The sequence below is a fragment of the Ranitomeya variabilis genome, chromosome 2, assembly GCF_051348905.1.
Source record: "Ranitomeya variabilis isolate aRanVar5 chromosome 2, aRanVar5.hap1, whole genome shotgun sequence".
NCBI classification, from domain to species: Eukaryota; Metazoa; Chordata; class Amphibia; order Anura; family Dendrobatidae; genus Ranitomeya; species Ranitomeya variabilis.
The window spans coordinates 764,155,328-764,177,393 of NC_135233.1; the positions used below are offsets into that span (position 1 = coordinate 764,155,328).

The window sequence follows — 22,066 nt, forward strand, 5'->3', positions numbered from 1 at the left end:
GTATTGATGCGAGTTCCTCGCATTGCACACGCAAGTGTGACCCCAGTCTAACAATGCGGATTCACTGAATACACAGGCATTTACAATAGCGACAGGTACGGTAATTTAGGTGCCGATGTTTCTTCTCAGTTACATGGATTCATCGTTTTCCAGCATCACTTCTGTTGGTCTCTGGCAAAAAGTGACCTGTTGGCAGGTCCAGTATTTCATGGGTCTGCACGCAGGTCACTTTTCAATACAAGTCTAGGAGAGCCTGCCTCTCCTAGACTTGTATTGCGAGGCTGTGACATAGCATCTGACTTCCAGCCAGTTAGAAACTGCAGTGACAAGATGGTGCTGCAGAACCGAAGCGGCAACAAAAAAACAGTGGAGATTCCGGCATATGAGTATATGACCGGATTCAGGGGGCTTATATTTAAAGCACCACTCCAGCGCTTAAAACAAAACCAAAAACAGCTGGAGTGATGCTTTCACCCCCTCATGACCAGAGGTATTTTCGTTTGTTGCTCCCCTTCTTCCCAGAGCCATAACTTTTTTATTTTTCTGTCAAAATGGCCATGTGAGGGCTTGTTTTTTGCGGGACAAGTTGTAATTTAGAACGACCCCATTGGTTTTAACATATTGAGTACTAAAAAAACAGGAAAAATATTCCAAGTGCGGTGAAATTGCAAACAAAGTGCAATTCCAGAGTTTTTTTTCCATGTTTACTAAATGATAAAAAAGACCTGCCATTATGATTCTCCAGGTCATTACGAATTGATAGACACCAAACATGTCTAGGCTCTTTTTTATTCAATTAGTGAAAAAAATCCAAACTCTTAGTAAAAAAATAAAAATATGGCGCCATTTTCCAAGACATGTTGAGCCTCCATTTTTCATGATCTTGAGCTGGGTGAGGGCTTATTTTTTCCACTGACGTTTTTATTGATACCATTTTGGTGTAGATACAATCTTTTGATCGCCCGTTATTGCATTGTCACGATGACCCCCAAAAATTTAATTGTGACGTTTTGAATTTAGCAATTAGGTTAATTCTTTTTTTTATTGATAGATCGGGTGATTCTGTATGCGGCAATACCAAATATGTGTACATTTGATTTTTTTTTTTGAATGGGGTGAAAGGGGGGTGATTTGAACTTTTAGATTTTATTTTTTTTAAATACTTTAAAAAACTTTTTTTGTACTTTTTGCATGCTTCAACAGAAGCTACAGTACTTTGATCTGCTCTGCTACATACAGGCAATGATCAGATGGATTGTATGTAGCATAAATGCTCACTTGCAATGAGCGCCGAACACTGAGCGACGCACATTGCAATCCGGCTATGACAACCATAGAGGTCTGCTGGAGACCTCGGGTTGTCATGCCAACCCATCAGTGACCCGCAATCACGTGATGGGGTCACCGATGGGCGGGATTTCTGGCATGCTTCTGGTAAGTGCAAGTTAAGTGCCGCTTTCAGAGATTGACAGCGGCATTTAACAGGTTAAAAGCCACGGGTGGATCGCGTTTCCACCAGCGGCTGTTAAAGAGGCTGTCAAAGAGGCACATGTCAGCTGTTCATAACCTGTAGGTGAAGTCCAGGCCCTGACGCGCGTTTCGCGAGACCCCCTAGGAAGAAGCAACACCGCGAAACGTGTTATGACTCCACTCTATTTCATGTACTGAAATGCCTGCACCTTATTTAATATATTACTGATTGCACTATATAATGTTTACATGGGTACAAGACTCAAATTAGCACTATGCACTTTCAATGCTGATCATTCTAGGTCTGTTTGTGACCAGGAGGTATTATGAGAGTATTGATTATAATTGATTACATGTTAGCCATAGAGATATATTGTAAATCTTGTGGAGCATATGTGTTGTGAACTGTGTTTCTGGGCTCCCTCTGGTGGTCACTAACGGTATTGTGTTAGGTATGTCTTGTTGCAGGCCTGAGCTCCAGCTGTGTCGTTAAGCAGCGGGTGTTTCCTATTTGAGTCTCCTCTGGACTCAGTCTCTTGCCTGGCATCGTTGTATCCAGACCTATTTGGTCTCCTCCGGATTCCTTTCAGTCTGCCTCATGCAAGAAAAGCTAAGTCTGTTTTGTACAATTTGGATCGTTTGCATTATTCAGTGTTTTTGTCCAGCTTGCTTTACATTTGATTTTTGACTCGCTGGAAGCTCTAGGGGGCTGATATTCTCCCTCCACACCGTCAGTCGATGTGGGGGTTCTTGAATGTTCAGCGTGGATGTTTTGTAGGGTTTTCTGCTAACCGCATAGTCCACTATCTATTTTCTGCTATCTAGACTATTGGGCCTCACTTTGCTGAATCTAGTTCATCTCTACGTTTGTGTTTTCCTCTTGCCTCACCGTTATTATTTGTTGGGGGCTTTCTATATCTTTGGGGTTCAATTTCTCTGGAGGCAAGCGAGGTCTTATTTTTTCCCTTTAGGGGTAGTCAGTTCTCCGGCTGGCTCGAGACGTCTAGAACCAACGTAGGCACGTTCACCGGCTACTTTTAGTTGTTTGTGTCAGGATCAGGTATGCGGTTAGTCTAGTTTCCACCTCCCTAGAGCAGTATTTATATTTTTGCTATCTTGCCGGAATATCAGAGATCCTCTGCCATTGGGATCATAACACATATGTTACTTATTTATATATACTGAAGGATTTATACCTCATATTTAATCTGTAGGTGCAGTATCTGTTATTTATTTCCCCTTATTTATTAATATATATATTTTATGTTTTATTTTTGAATTATTCAATTAAGATCTATAATAAATTTTAACCCTTTCACGACATGCGCCGTACATGTACTGTGCATGTCGTGTCTCCCCCTTTGATGTGGGCTCCGGCGCTGAGCCCACATCAAAGTCGCGACATGTCAGCTGTTTTGTACAGCTGACATGAGCGCGCAATAGCGGTGGGTGAAATCGCGATTCACCCGCCGCTATTAACCTGTTAAATGCCGCTGTCAAATGCTGACAGCGGCATTTAACTACCACTTCTGGCCGTGCGGCCAGAAATGAGCGCATCGCCGACCCTTGTCACATGATCGGGGGTCGGCGATGTGTCAGGACAGTAACCATAGAGGTCCTTGAGACCTCTATGGTTACTGATGCCGGCCTGCTGTGAGCGCCCCTCTGTGGTCGGCGCTCACAGCACACCTGCAATTCAGCTACATAGCAGCGATCTGATGATCGCTGAGTGTAGCTGAGCCAATTGAGTTGTGCCAGCTTCTAGCCTCCCATGGAGGCTATTGAAGCATGGCACAAGTAAAAAAAAATGTTTTTAAAAATATGAAAAAAATATAAAAGTTTAAAACACCCCCCTTTCGCTCCATCCTAAATAAAATAAAAAAATCAAACCTACACGTATTTGGTATCGCCGCTTTCAGAATCGCCCGATCTATCAATAAAAAAAAGCATTAACCTGATCGCTAAACAGCGCAGCGAAAAAAAATTCAAAACGCCAGAATTACGTTTTTTTGGTCGCCGCGACATTGCATTAAAATGCAATAACAGGCGATCAAAAGAACGTATCTGCACTAAAGTGATATTATTAAAAACGTCAGCTCGGCACGCAAAAAATAAGCCCTCACCCGACCCCAGATCACGAAAAATGGAGACGTTTCGGGTATCGGAAAATGGCATTTTTTTTTTTTTTTTTGAAGCAAAGTTTTGAATTTTTTTTCACCACTTGGAAAAAAAATAACCTAGACATGTTAGGTGTCTATGAACTCGTAATGACCTAGAGAATCACAAAGGGAGGTTAATTTTAGCATTTATTGAACCTAAAGCCAAACAAAAAACAAGTGTGGGATTGCACTTTTTTTGCAATTTCACCGCACTTGGAATTTTTTTCTCGTTTTCTAGTAAAAGACATGGTAAAACCAATGGTGTCGTTCAAAAGTACAACTCGTCCCGCAAAAAATAAGCCCTCACATGACCATACTGATGGAAAAATAAAAAAGTTATGGCTCTGGGAAGGAGGGAAGTGAAAAACGAAAACGCAAAACCGAAAAAGGGCCGCGACTTGAAGGGGTTAAGATATGCAGCATAGACTTCTATTTCATGTAGGTTGTTATTGTTAGATTGGAAGCGCCTGCTTACAAAGGGCCCCTTTTTCTTTGGTATATATGTACTAAACATGCAGGGTGCCCAAACTTTTCCATCAGGCCATTTTCTTTTTGCAATTTTTAAAATGTAAAAGATTAAAATATATATATTTGTTCCCTAAAATAAAAAGAAAATGTGTCATTTATAACTTTAGGACTTTTAGAGATCATTTCATCTTCAACTTGTTAAACTGTTCACAATAACAGTAATTTTCACCAGGGGTGCCAAACTTTTACATGCTATTGTATACAGACATTCAGCAGACAAATGAAAAAAACTGAGTCCACATTGTGACTCCAGCTACATAAATTATCATGAAGGAAAATAAAAGATAGAACGCAATTAATCAGGTTGGTGTAGAAATGCAGATCCCTGGAGGTCCCCAGACACTGGCAGATGCAGCCGCTCCATAATGTGTGCCAGCTAGGAAAGTATTGATCTGAGGAGATGTCAGGGCAGTGTCCACTTCTCCAGCACTCGGAGTGACATGGTAACCACATTCTCATGGCTGTACTTAGCTGGAATGCAGACGGAGATAATAATGAGCGGCCACCACAACTTCATTATGTATTGCAGAGAAGTCTCGATGTCTTTCCCGCTTGATATTGTGCTCCTGTCAATCATGGACATTACCCACGCATATATTAATCAATGCATTCATTAATTGGTGCTATCATGAATGTAAGCGGCGCCTGAAGTCGCTTGTACAAGTGTCCTCGGAGAAATAATAATGCTCTCTGGGTCAAGCCATGTTCCCATGAACTTTTCTGATCTTAATTCATGTCTTTAAATAGAAATATGTTGTGGATATTCCACATGTACATAGGCCTGCTAAACGGAGCAATGAGGGGGTGAGAGATAATTGACGGGGTACTTCCCGCACACATGGGAGCCACTATATAAGCAACTGGCTGCACACTGTATAGGAAGGGCTCTCAAATGTTTCCTATTTGGACCCTGCCAAAAATGATCAAGATTATATTCGGGACTCACAACCTGTAGTAAAAGTCTGTGCTGAAATACAAAGTCTCTCCAATTCTGTTGCTTGCCTAATAAACCTGATATAGTGTAAGCAGGTTGCGGGATGCAGTGACCGATAGGAGGCAGATCAAGGGTTAACAGATTTTAATAAACAGGGTCTTACTCCATGCAGGGAGATAGGGAAAACATGAGGTAAAATGTAGGCAGAATAGAGAAAACGTGAGGTAAAATGCAGGTAAAACAGGTAAAACGTGAGGTAAAATGCAGGTGAAACAAAGAAAGTCGTTCTCAATAAAGGCACTTATCCATCAGGCGTCTTCCTGACAGGAATGGTTCTGGAGTAGATAATGGCACCAACAGCTGTCGAGGCAAAGTGGATCCGGTGTGGTCCTGGGGAGATGGTGCCCTGGATCCTGGCGACGAACTCAATAGCGCCGGCAACGGCTGGCGTGGTGTCTTTAGTAATGAGGTTGGTCTCTGGTACCTTCCACTGCCCCTAGTGCATATACTGTAGTAGCTACTTAATGGTGAGGGCCACAGTCCAGTACGAGCCCATCGCGGCTGTGCTAACATACGCTGGTGAAGTTAGGTGACAAGTCTCTGGGATAACATTCACTAGTACAGTCGGGATGTAAATAACGGTCATGCTTCCGGTCTCTTTCAGGCGGCACAAGAACGGTACTCATGATCCTGAAACGTCTTGCACCTGACTTTATAACGGTCACCGGGCACACACTGCATGTCTGTCTTTGGTCCCCGCTGCTGACAGGGGGTGACAGCGGTCGCTGGTCTGTGTGGCTCTGATGCTCCCGGATGGAGCACTCCTCTCTATGGCTTGCTGCAGCACCCGACTTGGCTCTGCGGGCTCGGCTCTGCTGGCGACGGGGGCCCCTTCTATACAGCCCTTAGTCACGCCTATACTCTCTGATGAGGGAAGCAGACCGTTCTGTGCGCTGCTCCCTACACTGCCCTCCTCACTGCTTTGAGCGGGCGCCTGACTGACTTGCTTCGCCCGCTTTTTCTTTTACCTCACACTGCTGCGCACGCTCTTTTGGCTCTCCCCACATCCTCCTGTCAGCAGGAAGCTCCATCTCTCTCCTCCTTCCTTCCAGCAGCAGAGGAAGGTCCGTCTGTCTAAAGCTTCCCCCCAGAAACAGAAACAGTTCCGGACCCGGCATGCAGGTACCCGTGGTCCGGTCTACCTCCTTACAATAACATTAAATAAGTACAAAATGAGTGAATAATTCTGGTAAACTAAAGACTGCTCCAGCTGATAAGTAATTATTTCTTCAATTTTTATTAATTGTTATCAATTTTTATTTTTTAACCTTTATATCAGTATAGGTGATACTATATTACTTACCTCTGTGAGAGTTCCTCTGGTGCTGGAATCCATTGGGGGACTTCGTTTGTCTACTCCAGATGTTCCATTCATGGACTTTGCGTTCCATTTCTGGACTGGACTGTGCAGACTTCGGATGGGACTGGTCCGGTTTGGACTGATGAATTAATATTAATGAATTTGTTATAATTATGATAATTCTGTTTACTATGATACAATTTTTGTGTATGCTGATATATTCCATTGTCACTATTATTGCAATTATTTACTATGATATATATAATTTTTATTTAGGATTATTGGTATATAATGGAGTTAACTTTATATTTATATTATTAGGTGTCCCTCACGTACACTACACTAATTAATTTATACATATATCCGTTCATAATTATCCTCTTATGCCCTTTTTGTTTTTCTACCGTCTATTAGCTATGTTATTCACTCATTGCACCGATCACTATTCACACTATTAGCATAACAATGCACAATGCCGTTTTCACACCGCAGACACTTGAGATCGCCCATCTCATACCCCCAGCAGTGCGCATGCGAGGTCGGCGCTCTGTTGTCCGGGCGGCAGCGTCCTTGGGACCTTGGTAACATATCCTTTGTGTCCGGTCTTGTGGTGCTGCGGCTTGGATTTCTGGGTTATCCAGGCGGCGCATGCTGCGAGCATACTGGGGTCATAGACATCGGTGCCAAATTGCCAAGACATAATTATACTGATATATAAACCCATGGGTCACACATACTACACACCCCCTGACGAAGGAACAGTGCTTCCGAAACGCGCGTCTGGGTGCATGCTATCAAGTTTTTGGCGGTCCCAGAACAACTCCCCTATCGTTATAAGTGACTCCTGACAGTATTTACGTATAGCACCTTAAATACAGCACTTTATGTTTATGCACATTATGCACCTTAATTAATTTCTCAGAATATCTGACTTATTTTGATGAGATGCAAATTGTATGCACACATTTTTTATTATATAGATTTTCTGGCACAAGCACTTTATTATATGTGCAATATGGTTTGTTCATAAATAAAGAGTCCTTAGGGGTATACTAGATAATATGGAGTGACCTGCCATTTAATGATTTGATTGATAAGTGCACATTCAAGATATCACACACACACACACATATATACAGTATATATATATATATATATATATGTATATATATATATATATATATATATATATATATATATATATATATATATATATATATATATATGTATATACATATTCGTGAAATATAATGGTTGTATATTTTAATGGTCTCTATTGTTATCAAATAAAAATATATATATTTTAAACTTTTCCTGTTGTGATGGTCCTGGTTCTGGTTGGAGCACGATTTTATAGATAGGACTGTGCAGACTAAGCTCATCTATGAAAACCAACAACTAGGGGGGCGCCACAGTTTGAGAAGTGGTGCCATGTAGGAATTACAGACTGTATGGTTTGGAGTCATTGGTCTGCAGCTACATTCCACCAATGGAGTAATTGGCTGCCTTTGAGACTTGACTCTTAGGCCATGTTCACACGATCACGATTAGGTCAGTATTTTACTTCAGTATTTATACAGTGCCTACAAGTAGTATTCAACCCCCTGCAGATTTAGCAGGTTTACACATTTGGAATTAACTTGGCATTGTGACATTTGGACTGTAGATCAGCCTGGAAGTGTGAAATGCACTGCAGCAAAAAAGAATGTTATTTCTTTGTTTATTTTTTTTTTTAAATTGTGAAAAGTCTTTTCAGAGGGTCATTTATTATTCAACCCCTCAACCCACCAGAATTCTATTTGGTTCCCCTAAAGTATTAAGAAGTAGTTCAGGCACAAAGAACAATGAGCTTCACATGTTTGGATTAATTATCTCTTTTTCCAGCCTTTTCTGACTATTTAAGACCCTCCCCAAACTTGTGAACAGCACTCATACATGGTCAACATGGGAGAGACAAAGGAGCATTCCAAGGCCATCAGAGACAAGATCGTGGAGGGTCACAAGGTTGGCAAGGGGTACAAAACCCTTTCCAAGGTGTTGGGCCTACCTGTCTCCACTGTTGGGAGCATCATCCGGAAGTGGAAGGCTTATGGAACTACTGTTAGCCTTCCACGGCCTGGACAGCCTTTGAAAGTTTCCTCCCGTGCCGAGGCCAGGCTTGTCCGAAGAGTCAAGGCTAACCCAAGGACAACAAGGAAGGAGCTCCGGGAAGATCTCATGGCATTGGGGACATTGGTTTCAGTCAATACCATAAGTAACGTACTCCACCGCAATGGTCTCCGTTCCAGACGAGCCCGTAAGGTACCTTTACTTTCAAAGCGTCATGTCAAGGCTCGTCTACAGTTTGCTCATGATCACTTGGAGGACTCTGAGACTGACTGGTTCAAGGTTCTCTGGTCTGATGAGACCAAGATCGAGATCTTTGGTGCCAACCACACACGTGACGTTTGGAGACTGGATGGCATTGCATACGACCCCAAGAATACCATCCCTACAGTCAAGCATGGTGGTGGCAGCATCATGCTGTGGGGCTGTTTCTCAGCCAAGGGGCCTGGCCATCTGGTCCGCATCCATGGGAAGATGGATAGCACGGCCTACCTGGAGATTTTGGCCAAGAACCTCCGCTCCTCCATCAAGGATCTTAAGATGGGTCGTCATTTCATCTTCCAACAAGACAACGACCCAAAGCACACAGCCAAGAAAACCAAGGCCTGGTTCAAGAGGCAAAAAATCAAGGTGTTGCAGTGGCCTAGTCAGTCTCCTGACCTTAACCCAATTGAAAACTTGTGGAAGGAGCTCAAGATTAAAGTCCACATGAGACACCCAAAGAACCTAGATAACTTGGAGAAGATCTGCATGGAGGAGTGGGCCAAGATAACTCCAGAGACCTGTGCCGGCCTGATCAGGTCTTATAAAAGACGATTATTAGCTGTAATTGCAAACAAAGGTTGTTCCACAAAATATTAAACCTAGGGGTTGAATAATTATTGACCCACACTTTTATGTTTAAAATTTATAAAAATTTAACTGAGCAACAAAACTTTTTGGTTTGTAAGATTTATGCATCTGTTAATAAATCCTGCTCTTGTTTGAAGTTTGAAGGCTCTAACTTATTTGCATCTTATTAAACCTGCTAAATCTGCAGGGGGTTGAATACTACTTGTAGGCACTGTAAGCCAAAATCAGGAGTGGAACATTCACAACAAAAGTATAACATAAACACGTCACCACTTCTGTATATTTTACCCACTCCTGGTTTTGGTTTACAAATAGTGAGGTAAAAAACTCACCAATAACTTCCCCATGTTGTCCCTGCGGAATGTGTACCTCTGGTAGGTGTTACAAGTAGTAATTTCATGTATTTCTGAGGTGGAATTTTTTGCAGTGCTCTCTTTTTGGCTTTCAAATGCAGCAAGCAGATGCTAATCCAATGCCTTCTTGACGTGTGACCCTAGAATATAGTGACAAAAACTAAATTTATAAGAAAAAATATTGTTTTATTTCACATGTACAGTGCCTACAAGTAGTATTCAACCCCCTGCAGATTTAGCAGGTTTAATAAGATGCAAATAAGTTAGAGCCTTCAAACTTCAAACAAGAGCAGGATTTATTAACAGATGCATAAATCTTACAAACCAAAAAGTTTTGTTGCTCAGTTAAATTTTAAACATAAAAGTGTGGGTCAATTATTATTCAACCCCTAGGTTTAATATTTTGTGGAATAACCTTTGTTTGCAATTACAGCTAATAATCGTCTTTTATAAGACCTGATCAGGCCGGCACAGGTCTCTGGAGTTATCTTGGCCCACTCCTCCATGCAGATCTTCTCCAAGTTATCTAGGTTCTTTGGGTGTCTCATGTGGACTTTAATCTTGAGCTCCTTCCACAAGTTTTCAATTGGGTTAAGGTCAGGAGACTGACTAGGCCACTGCAACACCTTGATTTTTTGCCTCTTGAACCAGGCCTTGGTTTTCTTGGCTGTGTGCTTTGGGTCGTTGTCTTGTTGGAAGATGAAATGACGACCCATCTTAAGATCCTTGATGGAGGAGCGGAGGTTCTTGGCCAAAATCTCCAGGTAGGCCGTGCTATCCATCTTCCCATGGATGCGGACCAGATGGCCAGGCCCCTTGGCTGAGAAACAGCCCCACAGCATGATGCTGCCACCACCATGCTTGACTGTAGGGATGGTATTCTTGGGGTTGTATGCAGTGCCATCCAGTCTCCAAACGTCACGTGTGTGGTTGGCACCAAAGATCTTGATCTTGGTCTCATCAGACCAGAGAACCTTGAACCAGTCAGTCTCAGAGTCCTCCAAGTGATCATGAGCAAACTGTAGACGAGCCTTGACATGACGCTTTGAAAGTAAAGGTACCTTACGGGCTCGTCTGGAACGGAGACCATTGCGGTGGAGTACGTTACTTATGGTATTGACTGAAACCAATGTCCCCACTGCCATGAGATCTTCCCGGAGCTCCTTCCTTGTTGTCCTTGGGTTAGCCTTGACTCTTCGGACAAGCCTGGCCTCGGCACGGGAGGAAACTTTCAAAGGCTGTCCAGGCCGTGGAAGGCTAACAGTAGTTCCATAAGCCTTCCACTTCCGGATGATGCTCCCAACAGTGGAGACAGGTAGGCCCAACTCCTTGGAAAGGGTTTTGTACCCCTTGCCAGCCTTGTGACCCTCCACGATCTTGTCTCTGATGGCCTTGGAATGCTCCTTTGTCTTCCCCATGTTGACCATGTATGAGTGCTGTTCACAAGTTTGGGGAGGGTCTTAAATAGTCAGAAAAGGCTGGAAAAAGAGATAATTAATCCAAACATGTGAAGCTCATTGTTCTTTGTGCCTGAACTACTTCTTAATACTTTAGGGGAACCAAACAGAATTCTGGTGGGTTGAGGGGTTGAATAATAAATGACCCTCTGAAAAAACTTTTCCCAATTTAAAAAAAAAATAAACAAAGAAATAACATTCTTTTTTGCTGCAGTGCATTTCACACTTCCAGGCTGATCTACAGTCCAAATGTCACAATGCCAAGTTAATTCCAAATGTGTAAACCTGCTAAATCTGCAGGGGGTTGAATACTACTTGTAGGCACTGCATATAAAATAAATCAAATAGATAGGACGGGTTCAGGAGAACGTATGAAACAACATCAGTGCCCTTTTTTTACGTCTGTGTGACATCCACATTTACTGTATTTTTCGGACTATAAGATGCACCGCAAATCTTGGTGAGGAAAACAAGAAAAAAAGATTTTTTTATAAGATGGGGGTCTGTCCTATAGTTCAAATTTAATGCATTTTACCAATGGGGTGGTGGGTCACAGGAAGCATGGTCCCTTCCTCAGGTAGCCAGTGGGGGCAGAAGTGGGGCAATGCTGTGGACCCTAGGTGGGAGAAGTGGGTTTCTCAGCGATGAGATGCTATGGGCCTGGTGTTGGCAGTGAGACAGAGCAGATGCTGAGGGCCCGATATCGGTAGCGAGGCAGAGTGGAGTGCATCGCTTTTCCAACAGAGACAGAAGTGGGGCAATGCTGCGGGTCCTGGGTAGAAGAAGTGGGTGCCCCAGCGATGCAATGCTGCCGGCCCGATGTCGGCGGTGAGGCAGCGTAGAGTGCATTGCTTTTCCAGAGGCCATTTTCCCGAAGCTGTGGGTTTCCGGCTTCCTGAGTAAGAGACCCTGCCTCCTGTGATGCCGCTTCAACACCGCCGCAACCCCCTGGTAAACTACATACGGACTATAAGATGCACTCACCATCCATTTTCCCCAAAAAAATTTTGGGGAAAAATTGCGTCTGATAGTCTGAAAAATCTGGTAAAATGTACATCAAATGCAGTTTCTTAGGTTAATAATGGCAATATTTCTGTTAACATCAGGTAGGATACAGAGTTCCGTATTGGTTCCATTTTTTTTTAGCACCCATAGACTTTAATAGGTGAATGTCATCAGATACTTGGAAGAGAATAGAGCATGCTGTGATTTATTCCACATGGACACTCATTCCATGTGAAAAAAATGACAAATAACTGGCATCATTGAATTACATTGATCAGTGTGCTATCCGATATTTACTTGGACACCACACCTCCACATAATTCACTTGTCTGGGGGGCGTGGCCTGCTGGCAAGTATGGCAGCTGCATAGTTGCAGAGCTCCTGCATTCTGGGACCTTTAGCAGCACATCCCGACTCAACTCGGCACCCAGCCTCCTCCAGCTACTCACCCACAGCTTCTATAACCACCCAGGCACATGATGACACGCGGCAGATCACAGAAGAGGGGATCCCCGCTGAGATTTCCAGACTTCTTTCCGAGGTGGAAGCCCGCCAAAGCAACAGGTAAAATGGCGCCTGCATCCCCTTTGGACTCCTCATGCTCCTCCAGAGGATCTGGGCGAGGTGCGGACACAGAGGGGATTCATCAACATTGCTCTACCCCACTTACTAAGTAAGATATGCAGGAGTTTCTTTCCTCTCTGAGGGCTTCTTTAAAAGAGGACATGCATAATATGCTTAGAGAGCTGAAAGGAGACGTCTCAGCTCTCAGAGAGCGCACCTCTCATTTAGCGAATAAAATGGCTGAATATGCCACTTCTTTCAATGCACTAATCGACGAAAATGACGCCTAGGCTTAAAGGAAGAATTGGCTAGTGTCAGAGATAAAACATACGAATTGGAGGATAGATCGCGCAGGAATAACGTTCGGGTGAGAGGGATCCCTGAGGAGGTCTTAGGTAAAGATTTGCCTGCTTTCCTTCATAACTTTTTAACTTTTTAACCCCTTTACCCCCAAGGGTGGTTTGCACGTTAATGACCGGGACAATTTTTAGAATTCTGACCACTGTCTCTTTATGAGGTTATAACTCTGGAACGCTTAAATTGATCCTGATGATTATGACACTGTTTTTTCGTGACATATCGTACTTCATGATAGTGGTAAAATTTCTTTGATATTACCTGCGTTTATTTGTGAAAAAAATGGAAATTTGGCAAAAATTTTGAAAATTTCACAATTTTCCAACTTTGAATTTTTATGCCCTTAAATCACAGAGATATGTCACATAACATACTTACCGTATATACTCGAGTATAAGCCGACCCGAGTATAAGCCGACCCCTCTAATTTTGCCACAAAAAACTGGGAAAACTTATTGGCTCGAGTATAAGCCTAGGGTGGAAAATGCAGCAGGTACCGTTGAATTTCAAAATTAAAAATACATACTCCATACCGTTCATTATGGCCCCATAGATGCTCCATATAAAGCTGTGCCACATATAATGCTCTGCACCGTTCATTATGGCCCCATAGATGCTCCACATAAAGCTGTGCTATATATACAATGCTCTGCACCGTTGCCCCATAGCTGTGCCATATATATAATGCTCTGCACCGTTGCCCCATAGCTGTGCCATATATATAATGCTCTGCACCGTTGCCCCATAGCTGTGCCATATATATTATGCTCTGCACCGTTGCCCCATAGCTGTGCCATATATATAGTGCTCTGCACCGTTGCCCCATAGCTGTGCCATATATATAATGCTCTGCACCGTTGCCCCATAGCTGTGCCGTATAGTGCTCTGCACCGTTGCCCCATAGCTGTGCCATATATATAATGCTCTGCACCGTTGCCCCATAGCTGTGCCATATAGTGCTCTGCACCGTTGCCCCATAGCTGTGCCATATAGTGCTCTGCACCGTTGCCCCATAGCTGTGCCATATATATAATGCTCTGCACCGTTGCCCCATAGCTGTGCCATATAGTGCTCTGCACCGTTGCCCCATAGCTGTGCCATATAGTGCTCTGCACCGTTGCCCCATAGCTGTGCCATATATATAATGCTCTGCACCATTGCCCCATAGCTGTGCCATATATATAATGCTCTGCACCGTTGCCCCATAGCTGTGCCATATAGTGCTCTGCACCGTTGCCCCATAGCTGTGCCATATATATAATGCTCTGCACCATTGCCCCATAGCTGTGCCATATATATAGTGCTCTGCACCGTTGCCCCATAGATGCTCCACATAAAGCTGTGCCATTGCTGCTGCAATAAAAAAAAACAAACACAAACTCACCTCTCTTGCTTGCAGCTCCTCAGCGTCCCGTCCCGGCGTCTCTCCGCACTGACTGATCAGGCAGAGGGCGGCGCGCACACTATATGCATCATCGCGACCTCTAACCTGCACAGTCAGTGCGGAGAGACGCCGGGAAGATGGCCCGGCGCCCGGCGTGTGGAACGAGGACAGGTGAATATGTAATACTTACCTGCTCCCGGCGTCCCGCTCCTTCCCCCGGACAGCTGGTCTCCGGGTGCCGCAGCCTCTTCCTCTATCAGCGGTCACCGGCACCGCTTCATTAGAGAAATGAATTATGCGGCTCCGCCCCTATGGGAGGTGGAGCAGCCTATTCATTTCTCTAATGAGCGGTCCCACGTGACCGCTCAGGGGAAGAGGCTGCGGCACCCGGAGACCGTGGGACGGGCAGGGGGAGCGACAGGAACGCCGGAACTAGGTGAGTATATGACAGTCCTCACCCGCCGACCCCACCACCGATCATGACTCGAGTATAAGCCGAGAGGGGCACTTTCAGCCCAAAAATTTGGGCTGAAAATCTCGGCTTATACTCGAGTATATACGGTAATAAGTAACATTTCCCACATGTCTACTTTACATCAACACAATTTTGGAACCAAAATTTTTTTTGGTTAGAAAGTTATAAGGGTTAAAAGTTGACCAGCAATTTCTCATTTTTACAACACCATTTTTTTTAGGGACCACATCACATTTGAAGTCATTTTGAGGGGTCTATCTGATAGAAAATACCCAAGTGTGACACCATTCTAAAAACTGCTCCCCTCAAGGTGCTCAAACCCACATTCAAGTAGTTTATTAACCCTTCAGGTGTTTCACAGGAATTTTTGGAATGTTTTTAAAAAAATGAACATTTAGCTTTTTCACAAAAAATTTACTTCAGCTCCAATTTGTTTTATTTTACCAAGGGTAACAGGAGAAATTGGACCCCAAAAGTTGTTGTCCAATTTGTCGTGAGTACGCTGATACCCCAAATGTGGGGGTAAACCACTGTTTGGGCGCATGGCAGAGCTCGGAAGAGAAGGAGCGCCATTTGACTTTTCAATGCAAAATTGACTGGAATTGAGATGGGACGCCATGTCGTGTTTGGAGAGCCCCTGATGTGCCTAAACATTGAAACCCCTCACAAGTGACACCATTTTGGAAAATAGACCCCCTAAGGAACTTATCTAGATGTGTGGTGAGCACTTTGACCCATCAAGTGCTTCACAGAAGTTTATAATGTTGAGCCGTAAAAATAAAAAATCATATTTTTTCACAAAAATGATCTTTTCGCCCCCAATTTTTTTTTTCTCAAGGGTAACAGAAGAAATTGGACAACAAAAGTTGTTGTAAAATTTGTCCTGAGTATGCTGATACCCCATATGTGGGGGGGAACCACCGTTTGGGTGCATGGCAGAGCTCGGAAGGGAAGGAGCGTCATTTGGAATGCAGACTTAGATGGATTGGTCTGCAGACGTCACATTGCGTTTGCAGAGCCCCTGATGTACCTAAACAGTAGAAACCCCCCACAAGTGACCCCATATTGGAAACTAGACCCCCATGGAACGTATTTAGATGTGTTGTGAGAACTTTGAGCCCCCAAGTGTTTCACTACAGTTTATAACACAGAGCCGTGAAAATAAGAAATCTTTTTTTTCCACAAAAATTACTTTTTAGCCACTGGTTTTGTATTTTCCCAAGGGTAACAGGAGAAATTGGTCCCCAAAAGTTGTTATCCAATTTGTCCTGAGTACGCTGATATATGTTGGGGTAAACCCCTGTTTGGGCGCACGGGAGAGCTCGGAAGGGAAGGAGCACTGTTTTACTTTTTAAACGCAGAATTGGCTGGAATGGAGATCGGTCGCCATGTCGCGTTTGGAGAGCCCCTGATGTGGCTAAACAGTGGAAATCCCCCAATTCTAACTGAAACCCTAACCCAAACACACCCCTAACCCTAACCATAACCCTAACCTCAACCCTAACCCCAACCCTAATCCCAACCGTAAATGTAATCTAAACCCTAACTTTAGCCCCAATCCTAACTTTATCCCCAACCCTAACCCTAACTTTATCCCCAACCCTAACTTTAACCCCAACCCTAACTTTAGCCCCAACCCTAACCCTAACTTTAGCCCCAACCCTAACCCTAATGGGAACATGGAAATAAATACATTTTTAAAAATTGTATTATTTTTCCCTAACTAAGGGGGTGATGAAGGGGGGGTTTGATTTACTTTTATAGCGGGTTTTTTAGCGGATTTTTATGATTGGCAGCCATCACACACTAAAAGACGCTTTTTATTGCAAAAAATAGTTTTTGCGTCTCCACATTTTGAGAGCTATAATTTTTCCATATTTTGGTCCACAGAGTCATGTGAGGTCTTGTTTTTTGCAGGATGAGTTGACGTTTTTATTGGTACCATTTTCGGGCACGTGACATTTTTTGATCACTTTTTATTCTGATTTTTGCGAGGTAGAATGAACAAAAAACAGCTATTCATGAATTTCCACGGTGAAATTGATAAAGCAGTTTTATTTTTCGGGTCAGAACGATTACAGAGATACCTCATTTATATAATTTTTTATGTTTTGGTGCTTTCATACGATAAACTATTTTATATAAAAAAATAATTATTTTTGCATCGCTTTATTCTGAGGACTATAACTTTTTTATTTTTTTGTTGATGATGCTGTATGGCGGCTCGTTTTTTGCGGGACAAGATGGCGTTTTCAGCGGTACCATGGTTATTTATATCCGTCTTTTTGATTGTGTGTTATTCCACTTTTTGTTTGGCGGTATGATAATAAATTGTCTTTTTTTGCCTTGTTTTTTTTTTTTTTACGGTGTTCACTGAAGGGGTTAACTAGTGGGACAGTTTTCTAGGTCGGGTCGTTACAGAAGTGGCAAAACTAAATATGTGTACTTTTATTGTTTTTTTTATTTAGATAAAGAAATGTATTTACTGGAACAATATAAATTTTTTCTTTATTTAGGAATTTTTTTTTTTTTTTTACACATGTAAATATTTTTTTTTTTACTTTTTACATTGCCCCAGGGGGGGACATCACAGTAAAGTGACAGATCGCTGATCTGACACTTTGCAGTGCACTGTGTCAGATCAGCGATCTGACAGGCACTGCAGGGAGGCTTCCCGGCACCTTCTCTTAGCAGGCGCTTGAAAGCCACCTCCTTACTGGACCCGAAAGGCCCCCCGCGGCCATTTTGGATCCGGGCCTGCAGGGAGGAGGAAGTAGGAGACCCTCGGAGCAACGCAATCACATGGCGCTGCTCCGAGGGTCTCAGGAAAGCACGCAGGGAGCCCCCTCCCTGCACGATGCTTCCCTGTGCCCGGGGGTTAATGTGCCAGTGACCGCTCTTGGCACATAGTGCCGGATGTCAGCTGCGATAGTCAGCTGACACCCGGCCCCAATCGGCCGCACTCCCCCCGTGAGCGCGGCTGATCGGTGATGACGTACTATCCCGTCGGTGGTCATTCGGGCCCATACCACCTTGACGGGATATTAGGTGAGATGTCAGAAAGGGGTTAAAGGCGGTTCTCCCTGAAATGTTCACTAGAGATTTAATGGTTGATAGGGTCCATAGAACCTCCAAACCAAAACACGTGGATCAAAATCTGCCTAGAGACATGCTGGCAAGAATACACTGTTTTACTACCAAAGATGTATTCATGCAAAGAATGAAGTAAACTGCAGTGACTCTGGCCAAGAGGCGTGAATATGCACATGTATGTAAAGCTCTGCGTAAGGTGGGCACCAAATATAGATGGGGCTTTAACCCAGTGAAACTGTTGATTATGCTTGAGGAAAGAATAATTGCTTGCCGTACCCATAAACAAGCTGAAGACAGACTTAAGGATTGGAATATCCCTTTTGCATTGGCGACAAGCGCCTAGGAGGAAAAAGTTGGACCCAGAAAGGTCTCAAATATAAGGTGGAAGGCTGGAAAGGTCTGTCTGCTGGAGCTCGGATTAGTATCCTGATCTCACTGTTCCTAGCAACCTGTGACTGTGGGCAACTCCCCTGCGAATCTCAGTAGAGTTAGAAGAGCTCACTTACCCCATTGCAGTCATTTTTCTGCATTCTTTGGATGGTACTTGATGATGTGCATTTTTTGTTGTACATCCAGTTGTTTGGATTATGTTTTGAGTACTGCTGTTTTTTCTATTTTTTATGACTTTTACCTTACTTTTCTCTTTTTTCTTGACTATTGTGTGTACTAATGTGATAATTGGCGCTTGCATCTGTGTTCACTTCAAAAGGATATGTAACTCAAGGTTTTATATTTATGTAGGGGACCTGATTGGCTGTCATAGTGGAGGGGCTTGGTATGTTAAAGCTTGCTGTATTCATAGGAAATTTCCACCATTAGATGGTGGCCCGATTCTAACGCATCAGGTATTCTAGAATATGTATGTAGTTTATTTATGAAGTTTTCAGAATAATGCAATTTATACACAGGATTCGGCCGGCCGGGCACGACCAATTAGCGAAGCGTGATTCAAATTCCGTGCAAATTCGCAGGCGGACTGCGACTGTCGCTGATTGTTCGCGGCCGGGCGTGACCAATCAGTGAAGCCAGGACCTGCTCCAGGTTTTTGAGGGCCCCGGGCGAGTCTCAGTGGGCCCCCCTCTTTAACACATACCACGATTCATGATGCACAGATACAGCAGAGAAATATACCACAGCCAAGTAGCATATAACTCAGCCCACCTAGTATATAACACACCCCATGTAGTATGTAACAGCCGCGTAGTATATTGCCCAGCCACGAAGTATATTGCCCAGCCACATAGTATATTGCCCAGCCACGTAGTATATTGCCCAGCCAAGTAGTATATTGCTCAGCTACGTAGCATATTGCTTAGCCACGTAGTATATTGCTCAGCCACGTAGTATATTGCCCAGCCACGTAGCATATTGCCCAGCCACGTAGTATATAGCAGACACGTAGTATATAGCACAGACACGAAGTATATAGCACAGACACGAAGTATATAGCACAGACACGTAGTATATTGCCCAGCCACATAATATATAGCACAGCCACGTAGTATATAGCACAGAGACGTAGTATATAACACAGAGACATAGTATATGACACAGGCCACATAGTATATAGCACAGGCCACATAGTATAGAGCACAGCGATGTAGTATATTGCCCAGCCATGTAATATATACCACAGCTACGTAGTATATAGCACAGCTCACATAGTATATAGCACAGCCCACATAGTATATAGCACAGAGATGTAGTATATAACACAGCCCATGCAGTATATAGCACAGCCCACGTAGTACAGTATATAACATAGCCCACGTAGTATATAGCAATGTGGGCAACATATCCCTGTTAAAAAAAGAATTAAAATAAAAAAATAGTTATATACTCACCCTACATCGGCCCCCCGGATCCAGCCGAGGCGTTTACCGATGCTCCTCGCGACGCTCTGGTCCCAAGAGTGCATTGCGGTCTCGCGAGACCGCTACGTCATTATCTCGCGAGACCGCAATGCATGGACCGGTCACCAGAGCGTCGCGTGGAGCGGGAAAGGCCTCAGCTGGATCCTGGGGGCCGACGGACGGTGAGTATATAATGATTTTTTATTTTTTTTATAATTTTTAACATTAGATCTTTTTACTATTGATGCTGCATAGGCAGCATCAATAGTAAAAAGTTGGTCACACAGGGTTAATAGCAGTGTTAACGGAGTGCATTACACCGCGGCATAACGCGGTCCGTTAACGCTGCCATTAACCCTGTGTGAGCACTGACTGGATGGGAGTATGGAGCGGGCATTGACTGCGGGGCGTAAGGAGCGGCCATATTGCCACCAGACTGTGCCTGTTGCTGACTGGTCGTGGCTGTTTTGCCAATCAGCGACTTGGGATTTCCGTGACAGACAGAAAGAAGGACAGACAGAAAGACGGAAGTGACCCTTAGACAATTATATAGTAGATGAGTACACAGTTTATGTCCTTGAATGTTAGAGGTCTCAATTCACCTATGAAACGTTTCATGCTATGGAGGGAAGTCAAAATCAAGTGCTGACGTCATATCTTTGCAAGAAACGCATTTATTGAAAGCTGATAACAATAGACTCCACCATGCACAGTTCCCTCATAGGTTTTTCGCTAGTAATGCAAGTAAAAAGGCAGGAGTCTGTATATTGATTAAAAACACTGCACTGTGGCATTTAGAAATATAGAGATGTATGCGGATCCTACAGGCAGATTTTTAATCTGGTTTGCTCCTTCAATGGTGAACTACATACGCTGGTGGTGGTGTATGTCCCTAATGAAGCCCAATGCACGTTTGCTCGCAAGGTGTTTCAGAAGATGACTGAATTAGCTAACAGGAAAGATATATATTTTGGTACCGTGTTAGCTAGTGGATAGAAAAATATTTAGAATTGAGAGTCTTCAGTGGTTGATACCTTTTAATAGCTAACTGAGAAGATGATAACAAATTGCAAGCTTTCGAGACTACGCAGATCCCTTCATCAGGCATAGTCTATGCCTGATGAAGGGACCTGCGTAGTCTCGAAAGCTTGCAGCTTGTTACCATCTTTTCAGTTAGCCAATAAAGGGTATCAACCACTGAGAACTCTCAATTCTAAATATTTTTGAATTTCTAAAGGAGAAAAAATTATATAAGTGGAGACTTCAATGCCCCTATAGATAGATGGATTGCTCTAGTAAATTAACCCATTTTAGGAGGGACCTGAAAGTAGTGGTGAAGGAATATGGTCTCCATGATTATTGGAGACATTCCCATGCTACTGAACGTGACTATACATCCTACTCCTCCTGTCACCGGGCATTTAGTAGAATAGATTATCTCTTGGTTGACAATACGACTCTAAATAGATGCAGATCAGCGGATATTGGATTGATTACTTGGTCAGACCACGCCCAAAGCGTTCCGCACAAAGACTGAGCATGCTGCATATTTTTCCGCGACGTGATTCTGCAGCGGAAAAATAAGCATTAGCACAGCATTGCGGAATCCCATTGAATTCAATAGGCTGTGTTGTGTATGCGTTTTCGCAGCGATTTTGCGGTGAAAAAACGAGGAAAAATGCATACAATCCGCAACGTGTGCACAAAGCCTTACAGTACAGACTGAGCTCCAACATTACTTCCAGTCGACCGACAATGGAGAAGTCACAGACGAGTCCTTGTGGTCGGCTCATAAAGCCGTAATTAGAGGCATCTTTATGCAACAAGCTTCCTATTTGAAGCATAAAGGGAATCTAATAGGGTTACTTTCTTAGCTCGGCTTCAACAATTAGTCTTTAACCCCTTCATGACCCAGCTTATTGTGACCTTAATGACCTGCCCATTTTTTGCAATTCTGACAAGTGTCCCTTTATGAGGTAATAACTCAAGAACGCTTCAACGGATCCTAGCGATTCTGAGACTGTTTTTTCGTGACATATTGAGCTTCATGTTAGTGGTAAATTTCAGTCGATAATTTTAGCGTTTACTTGTGAAAAAAACGGAAATTTGGCAAAAT

At 43.4% G+C, this 22,066-nt stretch overlaps 1 long non-coding RNA gene across 1 annotated transcript in view; it reads right to left on the reverse strand.

The window, feature by feature from the left end:
• Nucleotides 1-22,066, reverse strand: part of LOC143807787 (uncharacterized) — a 98,363-nt gene that overhangs the window by 63,668 nt on the left and 12,629 nt on the right. Inside the window, exon 4 of the long non-coding RNA XR_013221801.1 lies at nucleotides 6,455-6,590. This is a non-coding gene — a long non-coding RNA (uncharacterized LOC143807787). The remainder of the gene's footprint in view (nucleotides 1-6,454; nucleotides 6,591-22,066) is intronic.